This window comes from Uranotaenia lowii, chromosome 2 (genome assembly GCF_029784155.1).
Source record: "Uranotaenia lowii strain MFRU-FL chromosome 2, ASM2978415v1, whole genome shotgun sequence".
Taxonomy (NCBI): Eukaryota; Metazoa; Arthropoda; class Insecta; order Diptera; family Culicidae; genus Uranotaenia; species Uranotaenia lowii.
Window position 1 is genome coordinate 97042594 of NC_073692.1, and position 15117 is coordinate 97057710.

Sequence of the window (15117 nt, forward strand, 5' to 3'; positions counted from 1 at the left end):
CTTGATGATTTCTTTGTGAAGATTTGTTTTTCTATGAAAGAATAATTAATGTTTTGAGCAGTCAATAAACGATGGGGTTAATAAATGTTCCTAAACGAATTTTCTATTTCAGTTGAATTTAGCTAAAATTTATCTGCTCATCGTATTTTCGAGTCGAATTATAAATTATTGTAACACTACGAATTTGAAAAGAACATATTAAAATCTTCTTGGTTTATCCAATTTTGAATCTTCAAATGTACATATGTAAAGGTACGTTTGAACTACAATATGGATCCCCGAGATAGTGTTTTTCAATGTTTCAGAGTATCAATCTCGACTCAGAACTAAGGCCATAACCTCAAAATATTATCTCAGGCCCGCAATTCTACTAAAGGCTGTCCACGGCGAAAATGCCGCGCACAAAATTGATTCGCAAAATTCGAGTTTTCATCCGACAGCCATTAAATTTTCAGGGATTGAAACATAATTATTAAACTTCATTTAACCATTTTACTCGTATTTTATTTATAGTCCATACGCAAATGCCTGCACCTTGGCCTTAACCCCGGCCATAAGATTCTGCATGCACAACCTGCGAATCAACCGTTTTTTGCAAGTAAACCCATGCTTTCTTCAGTTCCTCGACTGTCTTCACTACCAGTGTTGGGAGGGTTGAACATTTTCGGCACGAAATTGACCGTATTATCCGCATACCACTTCAGCACGTCCAAGGAGTAGTGGCATGAGGCTAAATCCTACCAAAACATAGTTGGGACGTTGTGGGTCTTCAAGAGAGGAAGCAGCCGCTTCTTTATTTTATTAGTTGTTAACCCAGCTGGTAAATCCATTTTACGGATTGCATTCCAAGGTAAGGCGAGTTCATGGGTGCAATTGGACGACTCATGATACAAAGCTAAGGAACACTGTAACCCCTACGCCATAAAGTCCACCTGGGGCCACTGATCTTTGTTCCCACCTCGAACTGTTTGACACACTACACTTCAATAGTGGGAGGTCAATTCGCGCTAATGTGCTCCAACGCAATACTCGTTTCCGAATCCTCTTTAGCAAATACCTCATTCTAACACAACTCGATGCGCAACCCCGCCTCTGACGAGTTAGGACCCGACATCTCATCGCGTTAAAAGAGGTCCCCATTCAGCGCAACTACCAACTTTGTGGATCTAGCACAGGAAGTCCAGGAACACAAAGCGAGTTGTCGACGACACTTTCTCTGTTCGAACACGCGGTTCAGGAGGCAAGCCTCCTAAGCCACGTGTAGGACTCAGACTCCTCCGAACTCTCAAGTAGTGTTGACTTAAGTCACCACTCAGCGCACCTACTCAATTTTCAAGTCGGGTGCTTTACTCCCCGAAGCGCAAATCGAGCTGTAGACCACCCTCATCAGGTCGCACTCGCGGTTCAGGCGCAACACTTCCTGAAACACGTGTCGAACCCTGACACTTCCGGCATACTGTGCCTCACTGACACTGGCGTGTTAAACACGTCCCTAAGTGATCTGCCCACCATTGGCCACCACTTTGCGCATCTACTCGTTTCGCGAGTTGGGTCTATACCCACCGAAACGCAAAACGAGTTGGCGATCGCTCTCCCTCCGGTCACGTCCGCATTTCAGGACCATGACCCTCCGAACGCGTGTTGGACCCTGACCCTCACCCCCGACACGAGTACTAGTACCTAAGTACCCGGGTGCACCACTTCTTCCGTGCAGGTTTGGCAGACCCGTAGACGGCCTCTAGTGGGTTTAGTGATAGTTCTCTTGGCCGTACATCTGCAATACGCCGGACTTGCGGACACGTTTCCGCCCTGGACCACGAAGAGGTGGAACAACCAGCCCAGCAGTTTGCTACTCTGGGTCCATGGGTGCAATTGGACGACTCATAATACTATGTACCCCTACGCCATAAAATCCACCTGGGACCTCTGGTCATAATTCCCATCCGGACCTGCAACGAAGGCTATACTCGACATGGGAGACCATACTCGCGCTATGCGCTCCAAGGCAAATACTCGTTTTTATACGTTCTACACCAGCAATCATCATCTACTTTTTGTCACGATTCACGACTTACGGGTTGGCAGTCCGTTCGCCGCTACTCGTGACTCGAGTCCCACATATGGCCTCTTGTCACAATTCGAGACGAGAACAACTCGCCCCCTGACTCGAGACCCTTTCACATTGCAGCCCCTTCTGGAGGCACTCTTTCATGTACACCTGTCCGTTCATCGTGTGTCTTGGGTCACGAAAGGTGCACTCCGCTTCCCGCACGTGCAAATGGCCTTCCAAACCAGGAATTTATAGGCAAATTCGGACATTTTCTGAGTCCGGACATGCTCCGGAACGCTTAACTTATCTTTGGCGGTGAAAATCAGTTTGCCGGGGATCTGTTTGAAGTCGGCCTTCACATATGTTTCGTCGTCCATGATGCAGCATTCAACTTTCGTCAGAATGTTGACACGGGTTTTGGCGGACTTGCTCTGCTTCTCATCGTGATTAGGAGCCATTTGTACCTTGAACGTTCAAAGCCAAGCCTAAGTTTTGACCTTTTGGACAAAACTTCGGCTCAGGTGCAGCTTCTTAGCCGCATCCCAAACGGGGGTGTTCGGGTTTTCGGTTCAAGGACCCAACTATGCGGTTGTGATTTTTTGGTGTTATACGGAATACTTTTTCCTTAACTTCTGGGCTTCCGATCGGTGGTCAATTGTTCCTCAAACCGCTTAATCACTCGCGACACCGTGTAATTCGCGATTCCCAACGTTTTAGCGATGGAACGATGCGAGAGATCCTTGTTCTCGTGATGAATGGGCAAGATTTTATCACGCACGAACTGTCCTTTCGATTTCATTTCCGCGAGTTTTGATCACAGGACTTTAAAACATGCAGGATGTAAACAATGCACTATGAACTAGTTCCACCTAAATTTTCATTAAATTTTACTCAACGGTTTAAAAGTTAGAGCAATTTCATAGTGTGGCAATTCCTTCGTGGACACCCTTTACTTGATCTCTGGGGATACTTGATTCCTTTACTATATCTCGAAACAGGAATATCTTACAAATATCAAATGTTCTAGTAAAATGTGCCGAATGGAACAGAAGAACAATGCCGTTATCTCAAAAAATTTAAAAATTGTATGTCTAGCTCAGGTCTCCAGCCTATCTCAGGGTCGGCTCGTCGTAGCTAGGGAAACACTCACTCATCTGTTCGATATCTGCTTCTTCCCGCCCCAGTTACTACCCGTATTCAAGATATTTTAGCGCACGCAATAATGTTAGCAAAAATCTTTAAATGGGAATTCAAATTATTTATATATAGAAAATCAAGGAAAACTATAGAAGGCAATTTAATATATTTTCTAAAAATCCTCAACTTCTGACTTACTGCTATTTTGCTGCTGCTGCAGTATCCGTAGATGCTGCCGGACACTTCGGTGCTGGATCTCGCTGCCGTGGTACCATGTGGACTCGGTCGGCCTGGTGTGTCCCGCTGAACCTTGCCTGCCTCAGGCTCTAACGTGAACTTTGGCTTAGCCTCGGATTTTTACCGACGGCTCTGGGAGGGTTTGGTATGGAGAACTGCAGTTCTCAGATCTTTCCTGAACCGTGTGTTGTCGTACGGTCAGGATATGTCCTTAGCCGTATGGGGACGAACGGCGTGTCTTGAAAGCCGTATGGTGACGGACGGCTGTTTGGTCTTCTTGAGACGCGGGCACTTATTTTGGCTACGGTGCTTTACACTTTTTATATTTGTCGCCGGACCCAAGGTCCAAAACAGAACCTACACTTGATTGGCGGAAAATGTGTTGGCGGGTAAAATGGCGCGCACAACTGCCGAACGACACTCGGACGCGTTCCCAAGGGGATAAGAGACCGGCCCATTGGTGCGTCGGTCTTTTATTACCTCCTCCGGTAGGACCAATCGGTGATGTCGACGCTTGTGATTGAACCACGGATTTTGGATTATCCAAAATCTGGACGCACTGTTTATTATACCACGGGGTCGGGTCTGGAATGTTTTGACAGTACTTTGTTCGGAAATGTTTCCTCTATCAGTGCAAAAATTTCATAACGATTTGTTTTGTTCCAATAAAGTTACACGTAATGGAAGCCGCGAGGCGAGAATTAATTTTGGACACCCACGTCAAAAACCCGACGTGGTCTGGTTCTAAAATCGTGATTTTGGCGGCTTCCTGGCCAAACATTTTACAAAGCCACTAGTCGGGGTGATGTCCCTGCCAAGTTCAAATTCGTTTTTGCCGATAATTTGCAAGAAAGTGTTTGATCTGGCAAGGTAATTGTAGCTGCGGACGAAAAACCCCGGATTTTGTGAAAAACAAGACCATGGACTCCGAAATGTACAAGGAGGAGTGCCTTTGAAAAACGTTTTTTTTTCGTACATTAGATCTCACAAAGGACCAGTAAAGTTTTCGCCAGATTTGGCCAGCTGTCACTACAGCTAAGAGGTATGTAAAGTAGACTGAGTCAATTTGAGGTCATTTTTGAATTTCTCAAACCCTGGGATCTTAAAAGCTTAGTCTTGGACCAAAACTTATCCATGACTATTTGTAGAATTTTTAAGTAACGTTTACATGAGTAAATTTGAACTTTTAGCACAGACAAACAGACGGGACACTGGTTTTCGTTTTTCGCAAATCTGTATCGAAGCTAGGCAATGTCGCCACAAGGGTGCACTAGAATCACTAAGAGGCAAATCTGAATTTTTCATCATGGTAGCTGTGTAATAATGGTAATAATATTTTCATCACCATGGTGCTTATAGAATGTTTATTTTCATTTGTTTTTATCCAGTAAAATTTTGATTCTCGCTTTGGTAGAAATAAATTCATAAGTTATTTACATCCATTACAGGATGTTCTTCTATATTAAATTAACTAGTTAACTATAGGGCTCTGAACAGTTCATTATTGAGCTGAACACCTAATTTAATGTAATGATGTAATATACATGTAATGATGAATTGATACATATAAAGACATATTAAAAAAAATAAGTTATTTACACCGTTGAAAAAATAACCGCAACGAACAGCAGGAATGATCGGACCAGAACATAAGCCAAAGGCTCATTTGATTGGTATGTAAACTAACTGTCTTCGGGGAAGACCGAGCTTCTAACAGCCAGTGCATTTGTATTTTAGGAGTTATTCCTCTATGAGTTTTGCAGATAAGTTGGTCGGTTCCCACGCGGCCGATGTATTTTTTTCACATCTGACACATTCAGGCACCTGATCCGGAGCTGTTGCATCACCGAAGACGACAATTGGGATCCGACGACAACGGTTGCCAGGACCGAGGACCCGTTCGGAAAAGCAGACGATCATACGGAACGGTTCAAATCTGGCATCGCGTGGCCACTACGATATTGTCATTCGACCCGAATCGTGCAGACAAGGAGGATCAAATAGGAAGACCGCATATTAAAAACGTGAAATAAGCGGGAACCCGAATAAACCCTCTTTCGTTCACGGAAAGTACAAATAACAAAACAAAAAGTGTATATTGAATTCCAGGCTGCACTCGTAATTCTCAACAATATTGCAAATCTGACCAGAAAAATGAGTGACAAGCAAAAATTTAATATGAATAAATGCTTATAATTCAACTGAGCCCTCAAAATAAAACGGAATACAAGTAAACAAAAAAAAATTGCGTTTTTTTTAAATAAAAGTTGTATTTAAAACACAATATTTATCACTATTAAATCCGAAGCAGTTCCACTTGATAAGTTTTCATCGGTTTCAGCTGGTGGATTTTTCAATAGTGCATTAGTTGGTTTGATCATCGACTGCGACTCGAACCATCTTAAAACAAAATGGAATCTGTCCACGGGATTCGTTCACACTCAAGGGTTTACCTAGTCCGGAACGATAATGCTGTTAATTTCCATCGTATGGATCTGTAAAATAACATTGTATTTTGAATAATTTAAAACCCGCTAACGAACTGTTGTGGCAGTTATTAAAACCAATCCGGTTCCAGAGACTCTGGCTGTGAGGGATGACGAAGCTCTGTTCTATTTTTCTTCTATTGTGGTTGCCATTCAAAGTTTCTGATATCCCCGTAAAGCCTTCAGTTTTAACCAGAGCACTCACTTACATCAGAACTTTTATGAATATTAGTGACGATCACTTTGCACTCTTTTGAAAAGAATTCTGTTCTGAACATTTGTTTTCAATGTGTCAATTTTTTTCTGATCTCCAGCTCCAATGAAATGGGATGACTTGAACACACGCAAAAATTCAAATTATGTTTTGTTTACATATTTTTAACATCACAATATAATAGGCTACCTCGATCATTTTATTTAAGACAAAACTGCTTGGTAGGCAACACCGACACCAGATGGCAATGTAATCTCTTGCGACAATTCGTATGATTTTTCTCCTAAGTGTCCTGACTGTTTGTCTGTGCTTCTAAGTTTGTATGGGAAAATTGAATATTTTGTACTGGAAAATCAACATCATTTTTGTTTTTTTCTGTGGAACCGGGTCAGCTGACAGTTTTTGTGCCAATTTATAAATTCTTCAAAGGAAATTTTCTGTTGAACTACTTTGTCTAAGACTTTAACTTCGTATCTTACTAGGCAAAAAAGTTATTAACTTTTTAAAAGAGGTATGTCTTTTCGCAGCTAAATTGACATCACTGCTGGAGCTTCGCGAAGTAAGTGCATGAAAAAAAGCCATGCAATACCTCGCTAGACACCCTGCAGGGATGTCAATTGAATTTATTGTTTATCAATGCAAAAAGACATATTCCCATTCATCACCTAATAACTTTTTTGTCTAATAAGATACGAGGTTACGGTCTTCGACAAAATTGTTCAGAGGAAAATTTCATTTCCGAGTTTTATAAATTGGCACATAAACTGTCAGCTGGCTCGGTTCTACAGAGGAAACAAAAATGATGTTGATTTTTCAGTACAAAATATTCAATTCTCCCATACAAACCTAAAATGGATCATGGATGAGTTTTGAACCAAGACAAAGCTTTATCGATCCCAGGGTTTGAGAAATTCAAATATGACCCCAAATCGACTAAGTCTAATGTACAGTGGTATAGGGCCAACGGGTGGATTTTGTCAAAAAGGACATCAACCCACCCAACTGCCCTCAATTCCGCCCTATCGAAAAATGTTGTTCAATTGTCAAGCAGAAGATGAAGAAGAATGGTAGGACGACTCGGGATTGTGGAACAAAATGGCCGCTGAGGTCAGTGAATAGGGTGTCCAAACTTAGATGAGTGGTTCTCGACGAAAAGTTCGAAATTTCATCAAAACAACATCGGAATAATTTTTTTCTTATTTTTCCTTTAAAGTGCAATAAAACCCTACATTTTGATTACAAAACATTTAATTTCGTTTACATAGCTCCGAGATATCCCCTTTAATGCGTCCAGATTTTGCGTGATCCATGCTTTAGTTGTATTTTTTTTATTTTTCGCAGAGTTTTACTGGAGGCATTAGCTGTCAATTTTGTCTCTTTGTTTGTAGTCCCTTCAGAAGCATGAGTTCTGCAGAGTTCATGTGTACTGGATAGCAGTCATAGCTTGCTGATCATTGAAAATTTGAAAGAGGATACAACAGTCATCCTACTTTTAGGAATGAAAAATGCAACTAACCTTAAAGGAATACATGACTGGAACGATGGTTTTCAAAGTGGTCTCTACCAGGGAGGCGTAAGGAGTTTTCAAGGAGGTTGGTGGAGGGGTCCAGAACTGAATCAAAGCAATCGAATGATTTCATTTATTTGAACAAACCAAAAGAAAACTGATAGATAAATTCGAGGAACACATAGCTATAGCTAGATCTGATTCATAGAAGAAAATCCTTCGTCCACAGAATCCTAGATATACACTAGCATTACACATGTGTGAATCTGGTCACTCTATTGATCGAGAAAATGTTTCGCTGATTCAGTCATTGAATAGCAAGTTGTTTAAATTTGATGTTAAAATTTTCTATCAAAAATCAGTTAATCTTCTAAGCGGAGACATTCATTTTTCTCTAAGGTCGTTTATGTTTGAGTATTGGAGCCTTTCAAAAAAACTCAAAATTTAAGTTGCCACCCGTTAAAATCTAAATAAAGCTAATCAACCTAGGAAAAGTATTTAAGATAGATTGACTAAGCAAGCGTACCCCAGATATTCAACGCAGAGTTTTCGAATAATCCAGTGTTGTCCTATTTACAGAACATTGAGGTAAAATATTCGTATATAGCCCGAGTTTATTAACATTACTTGAGATTTTCGTTTTAAGAATCTAAAATTAAGTTTCTGTATTTATTTATTCAAAAGTTCTGAAATTCTGCCCCGATATAACTTGTAAAAAATTCCACTCCCTAGCCAAATTTGGTTCCATTCGCTTGATCACTTTCCAAGTCATTAAAAATTTAAATAATGAGAATCCCCCTGTTCAATAATCTATAAAATATTTCTCGTAACCCAATCCCTTCTGTGAAAAATTGGATCGATCATTTTTCGAGTTATTAAAAAGCATGGGTGTACCTCTCTCCCTTTTATAGCTGCCCACTGAAACGAAAGTAGGATTCTTGAATTCTTATTTTCATACACTCCGAAGACTAATTTGACCTCATTTGCTTAAAATGTTATTAAGTTATGTAAAAACTTGTATGAGAGAACCAACCCCCCTCCTCTAACCTATTCATCACCCCACTGAAGGGTTTCCGAATATGCATAGAAAAATTTATCCCTTCCAAAACCCTCCCCTTCTATAGTTGGTTTCTTTCGTATGACTAATTCTCAAGATATGAGGTTCCCGTCTCCTCTGACTATCTCACTCAATGGAAAAAGGGAAGGGTCCCAAATAATTATAGAAACATGACTCGTATTAAAATATAATCCCATACCGAATTCGGTCCTTTTCGATTGATAAACTCTCGACTTCATTAAAAAAAAACAAACCGGGTTGGACCCCTGGGACCACTGAGATCAGGGAGGGGTCTCAAACAACCAAAACTCTTTTTCCGTATCCAAACATCCTTCCATGCCTCCCATTTTGAAATAATAGTATATTTTACTAAACGGTAGTTGAATTTTGAGAGAAAATAACAGCCCAAAAATACCTCATCAATAAACATGTATTTTGTTCAGCTTCCAGCACTGATGGCGTATTTGGACTTGAATTGAAAATAGTTATTGCGGATTGTATTTTGACCGCAAACTATCGTAATGCGCAAAATGTAAATGTTCAAGTATCATGGCAACAAATGCTCCCGAAGCTTATCTTTAGTAATTTTAGTGAAACTCTTTGAAGATCTAGATTTACTCAGTGTAAGCGACGCTTCTTGACCTAAGATCGAGAGGGCGTCCTTAACACTAGAAAGACCGCACCAGTCAAAATGACTGGTTGGACACTTTGTTTGTTGAATATCTTTTGCATACTTCGCTTTAAAAATTCGCAAAAAAATACGACTTTTCATGAATTTTGAATCTCTACAAAACTGTGTATTTTTTATTCCACTAGCACTTTTAATAAGCGAGAAAAATTTCGCCATGGACACTCGGACCGTGACCAGTCAAAATGACTGGTAAAATTCAAAACCCTATAACTCAAACAAGATAAAATTTTTTCGCTTGCTTTTGGTTTCATTTGCAAGCTACATTCAAGACAATGAGTCCTAGTTGATTTATGGTGGGCAGAAGTGTGTCATTCGTTATGAAATTATTGATTTTCGATTCGAAGTCGTGATGATTTGAAGAAAAAGTTCTCGGATTGGCCGCTGTGTGGCGCTTCAAGCACTTGACTCCCAATTTTTTTGGTCTGTTTTATTGCTCAACTATAATAGAACTTTCTGTCAAAATTTGGCGAAATTTCATCAAGATTTGTAAAAGTTATGTTAGATTTAATACATGTCCATTCAAGTAATCGAGTAGTTTTAGGTAATAAATATGTTTTATACTAAACTAGAATGAGTAAAATTATAATGAATTGAGTACTTATTCATTCAAATTTGAAGACATCAGCTATGAAACTGAATAATTAAAATGATATTTCAACATGTGTGCACGATATATTCTTATATGTTGGTTATCCACCATGGGTGCACGGATTCACCGCAGTTTCTGCCCAAGTATGCATTCTTAGATTATTAGGCTCGACAAATTTCCAATGCAAGTTCACTTACAGGTATTCCGGCACCCGTGTATATACCTGGCCAGCTGGCAACTGATTGAACATTCTTATTATAAGAGGAAACACATCATACCTGTCGGCAACTTATGGGGTTTGAACCTAAGAGTTTTCTTGCCGATACAAGGAATCGAACCCAGTACGCCTGGCATACCTTGACCAGACTCGCGCCAGCCTATCTGATAGACCTCATCGGATGCGGATATTTCAACATGGCTGCACGGAATGGCTATAAATTCGCCGTTGTAAATTATATAGAGTGAAATAGTTTTCAAATTGCTTCAAAACACAACATATTTTTGAGTTACATATGATAGGTATTGGAAATCCAATATTTGTCAATCGAAAAACTTTTAAGGAAAAACAAATCAACGTGTACATTTGACAATGTTGATTCATCACTCACTCGGTCCATGGTAACCGTTTTCCAATTTCTTGGATGTTGATAAAATCTTATCAGATAAATGTACGATTGCAAAAACCTGTTTTGTAATAATAAATAAATAAATTTATTATTTCAAGATGAAATTGAAATATTTCTTTTCCAGGAATGAAAAAACGGAACTTTAAATAAAAATCGTTATTTAAATCATTATGTCTCAACATGAAAGACATGGTTTCGACTTTGGTTTGATTTGTAAAAATGCTTTTTAAAAATTTGCAAAAAGTCCAATATTTGATTGAAACGCCGTGAATCCGTGCACCCATAGTGAAAAACCATGTATATAGCACAAATTTTTATTTGAATCTATAAAAGTCTTTATTCTTTACCTTTAGCATGCAAAAAAATTGATTTTGGATGAATAGCGGTGAATCCGTGCACCCATGGTAAATTGCTCTACTTATAGAAAAAATACGCTTCAAAACCTACAATATCAGGTATAATTTATAGGCAACGTGTTGAAAAATTTCAGAGCGATGGATGCTAGAAAATATCTACTAAAACAAAATTGAAGTGAAACCGTGCACCCATGGTCAATATCCATAGCCGTCTAACATGATTTTATAATTAAATTGATAATGTGTTTTAATTTTTTGATAATTATTTGAAATATTCATTTTATGACATACACGCATTCGTCAACTATGTGAAATTGAGGTGATACCGTGCACCCATGGTGAAAAAATATTTCCATTTTATAACAAAAATGATATCGAATAAATAACAAAACAATTTCAAAAGAAAAAAGTTAAAAATATTATGATATAAAAAATTTCCCCTTTACCAGTCATTTTGACTGGTCACGGTCCGAATAGGTATATTCAATTTGCCGGTCCTTCTAGTGTTAAAGCGCAATGGCTAACTAAGGGATGGTCGACTACGACCACCAAAAAAATGCTTAAACTACTCGCGCGTCTTTTTTGCATTGTCTGGGCATTGAGTTTGAGGAAAACCTCAGAAGAAGGGTGATGGGAAAAGTTTTCCTGAAAGCTGGCAAGACATGAGCCAGCTCTCTATCCCTGGAACCTTTTTATGAGTCGGATGTTGTTAAAGAGTCGTAGCTATATAGAGTTGTAACGGAAGTAGAAAATCGCCGTGGTTTGGAATTGTCTCCGTAGTACATTGCGAGTTGAAAATCGATAGCCTTCGTAATAGTATCGGAAGTCGACGGAAGTGTGGTGATTCAAAACTAACCCCTGTCTGACTGAAGAGGCAATCCGACGGCCTATGTTTGGACACCCGGAAGACGTAGTTGGCAATTCGTTGGTAAATCGTTGTACTTTATTGAATCCTTTGAGATCTTTGGGATTGAAATGCGCTTGCATTGATTTTCAAAGAGCCGACCTATATTCCCAACGATATTGCCAGTTTGCTTCTTCCCTCAGTAGAGCGTGAAAACAAATTGTCCCCCCCTGGGGTAAGAGTCCGGGCAAAGTATCTTGGCTGCCAGCACATCTGCATTCGCAGATGGCGCAAAAGTGCTGGTAGTAATATTCGCGACTATTGAGATTAAAGAGGTAAAATATCCACTACGTAACAAGTATCAAATATTCGATTATGAAGAGTAATTTTTAAACTCGAGAAAAGAAATCCAAAATTTGGTAATTTTCAACACAATATCACACATTTAAAGACCCTTTGAAAGAAAACATCCTCATTTCTCATGCAAAAGTCGAATTTAAATCGATTCCTTATTGCCTGAGTCCTGAAGAATGCTGAAGACACGAATCAGCTATCTCTTATAGTCTCTTCGTAATCATTTTGTCACTCTAAAGTTTCATCCTGAACCACTGTTCATTGGCTTATAACTAATAATAAATATTTTTTAATTTTCACAATTTTAATTTTGGCAACCTTGAATGAAAAAAAAATTAAAATTATGCTAATCAACCGAATCAACTGACACTTTATGATGATAGTCGATTAAAATACTTATTTAGATTTTCTTTTTGATTGGAATTTTTAAATTTCGTCGATTAAACAAAAATAACCATAAGCTAACCTTTAAAGCGCTTATATGTCTGACAATAGTTATAAACCAGAAAAAAAACACAATATCCTAAAACAATGCGAAATTAATTCCATATTATCTTTCGATACAACTATTTAGTTCATTCAGATCACGTTTACAATATGGCAGAAGACACAACTTGCCGAATGGAATAAAGCCAAAGTTTAGTGGCTGGGTTGGACCCAAATTGAACGGGAAAACACGAAATATCGCCGTCTGGGCCAGAACAAGGATTGAAAGAAAAAAACTGTGGAACTAAAGATTTAACTACGTAAAAAAAAGGATCAAGAACAACCGGTTGAAGAGGGCAAGAAATGTTTGGAATCCTCATATAAATCGAACTAATTATCGTTTATTGGATGGGATTGATTATCTCGGAAATTTTAGTAATAAAGCAACATATGCTATGAAAATCGCAGTTAAAGGGATTTTAAATTATTTGAAAAATTGAATCTGATCTTTGAGTTATAAACATAATCCAGAAATATTGAAATACTATTAAACAATCTTTCAGCACCATACCAATCTACAATAATCATCAATTAATGGTTCGTTTCATTCTTCTTTTACAGGATTCACAACTTTGCACCGATAAATTGGAATTTTCCTCCTTTGGCGCAACCTGGCAGATATTCGGTGGTGAAAACGTAGAGCAAAAACAACATCAGTGGTAGTGTTCCGAAAGCCACAAGTGAGTGAAGTAATCGTTATTCAATTTGGCACACACGTTTGTGATGGCACAAGTGTGAGCTCGATATTGCATTGCAACCCCAACTTCGTTGTCGGATTTGTAAGCAACCGAAACAATTTTCAGCTTTCCAACGTTATCTTCTCGTTGCCATCGTAGCTTCGTTCCCAAAAAAAGGAGTGACCGAGAACGTAGCGAAATCTTGATATTGAATTTTGGCATGGTTTTCGATTCGTGTACAATCAGTCAACTTTACAGCTGAATCACAAGTGTTTCTCGTTTAGTGTAGTACTCGAAATTGTTGCTGAATATTGCTATATTTTTATTCGGTTCCCTCAAGAAAAGCGAAACGGAAAAAAATCATCTTTGGCACGCAAAGGATTCGCTTTTGGAATAAACAAGTTCGTTTCGTCGAGTTCACGTGTACAAACAACACCCTTCTACTACCGGTTTTTTTTTCCTTCGATTTACACGTAGTGCACATCAGTTCGAGTTTCGTTCCGAATTTTGTGGCTATCGCTCGAAAAAAAAACAGGAAACAACAGAGCGGTGAAAAACCGGGGTAGAAAATTATAAATAAATCACGCAACTCCTTGTGGCAAAACCCCGGACCGGCAAATCTGATTTTCCACGACAACGGCACTGGAACAGCGCTTTGGGCGGAAAATGATGATGGCCGATTCAACAAGTTGGACGCCACTTTTTCCGGTGGATTAAATGGGACGGTAAGTACCAAACCAATCGTTCATCGTTCAGCGTGCCGAATGTGGAATATTGAGTGGATATACTTACGAAATCGATGATGGTGTGGCGGTGGGTGGTCTTAGCTATGTGGTGTGCCGGGTTGGATCTTTTACGGTACCCCGCTCGAGTCGGTGGATTGGGAATGACGTGCATCAATTTAGAAATGCATGCTGTTCCGACCAAGTGCTAAGCATTAGAAAGCCATTATTGGAAATCATGTACGCTACATTAAATATTAGCGGTCAGTAGTTTGCTTCGAAATTATTTGAAAAGCATGCAAAACGAGAAAAATATTTCTATTTATTCGAAATCACCACCTGCTCAGCACCTGCTTTTGAAACAATCAAAATAAGGACGAAGCGTCTAAAACAACAGCTTCAGGCAGCTGTTTTCATCATTTTAACATGATTCCTTTCCTTTTTTTACTGACAATTATACATTGAACTATCTTCATAATATTTTTTCAGGAAGCTCTGCCGGAAATATATAATCCATTATGTACATTTGAAAATAATTGGGATTTATTTTTCACATTCAAGTTCCCTCATGGTCTTACCAGGTCCTTACTTCCGTCGTACAGGACACCGAAATTGTCTCAATTTATTCCACCTTCTTCAGGGATAAATTTAAAATTTGAGGTTGGGCTTCGTAGGGCCGGATTAAGCCATCGAGGGGCCCAGGGAATTTTTTCTCGGGAGACCCCTATGATTCGATTTTTTTTTAAATGCAAACATTTTAAACGTGTTAAAAAAACTGGAGATCAGTTCAGCATACTGTCTTAAAATAGCTATGTTGCCTGCGTAGAAGATGGTTTCTGGTAACTTCAAATAAAAATTTGTAATTAATCACATGCAAACAAGAGAAGAAGGGTTTAGAAACTTCTGAAAAAATGAAAGCTCTGATTTGAACTTGCAAAATGCTTAATTAAATTCTCATTTTGTTAATACCCTTATCACCAACTAAAGTTCGCTGATATAGTGTAATGACTGGATGGTATTTTAAATGTGTTTTTTTTTCATCATTGATCGTCTGGTTTGTGCTTCATCGAGCAATATTTACCTA

The 15117-nt window shown here is 39.0% G+C and overlaps 1 protein-coding gene across 1 annotated transcript in view; it reads left to right on the forward strand.

Moving 5' to 3' along the window:
* Positions 1-15117, forward strand: part of LOC129741703 (probable G-protein coupled receptor 158) — a 351812-nt gene that overhangs the window by 41795 nt on the left and 294900 nt on the right. The window contains exon 2 of the mRNA XM_055733449.1: positions 13196-14036. The gene's annotated coding sequence lies outside the window, so the exon portion shown is untranslated. The remainder of the gene's footprint in view (positions 1-13195; positions 14037-15117) is intronic.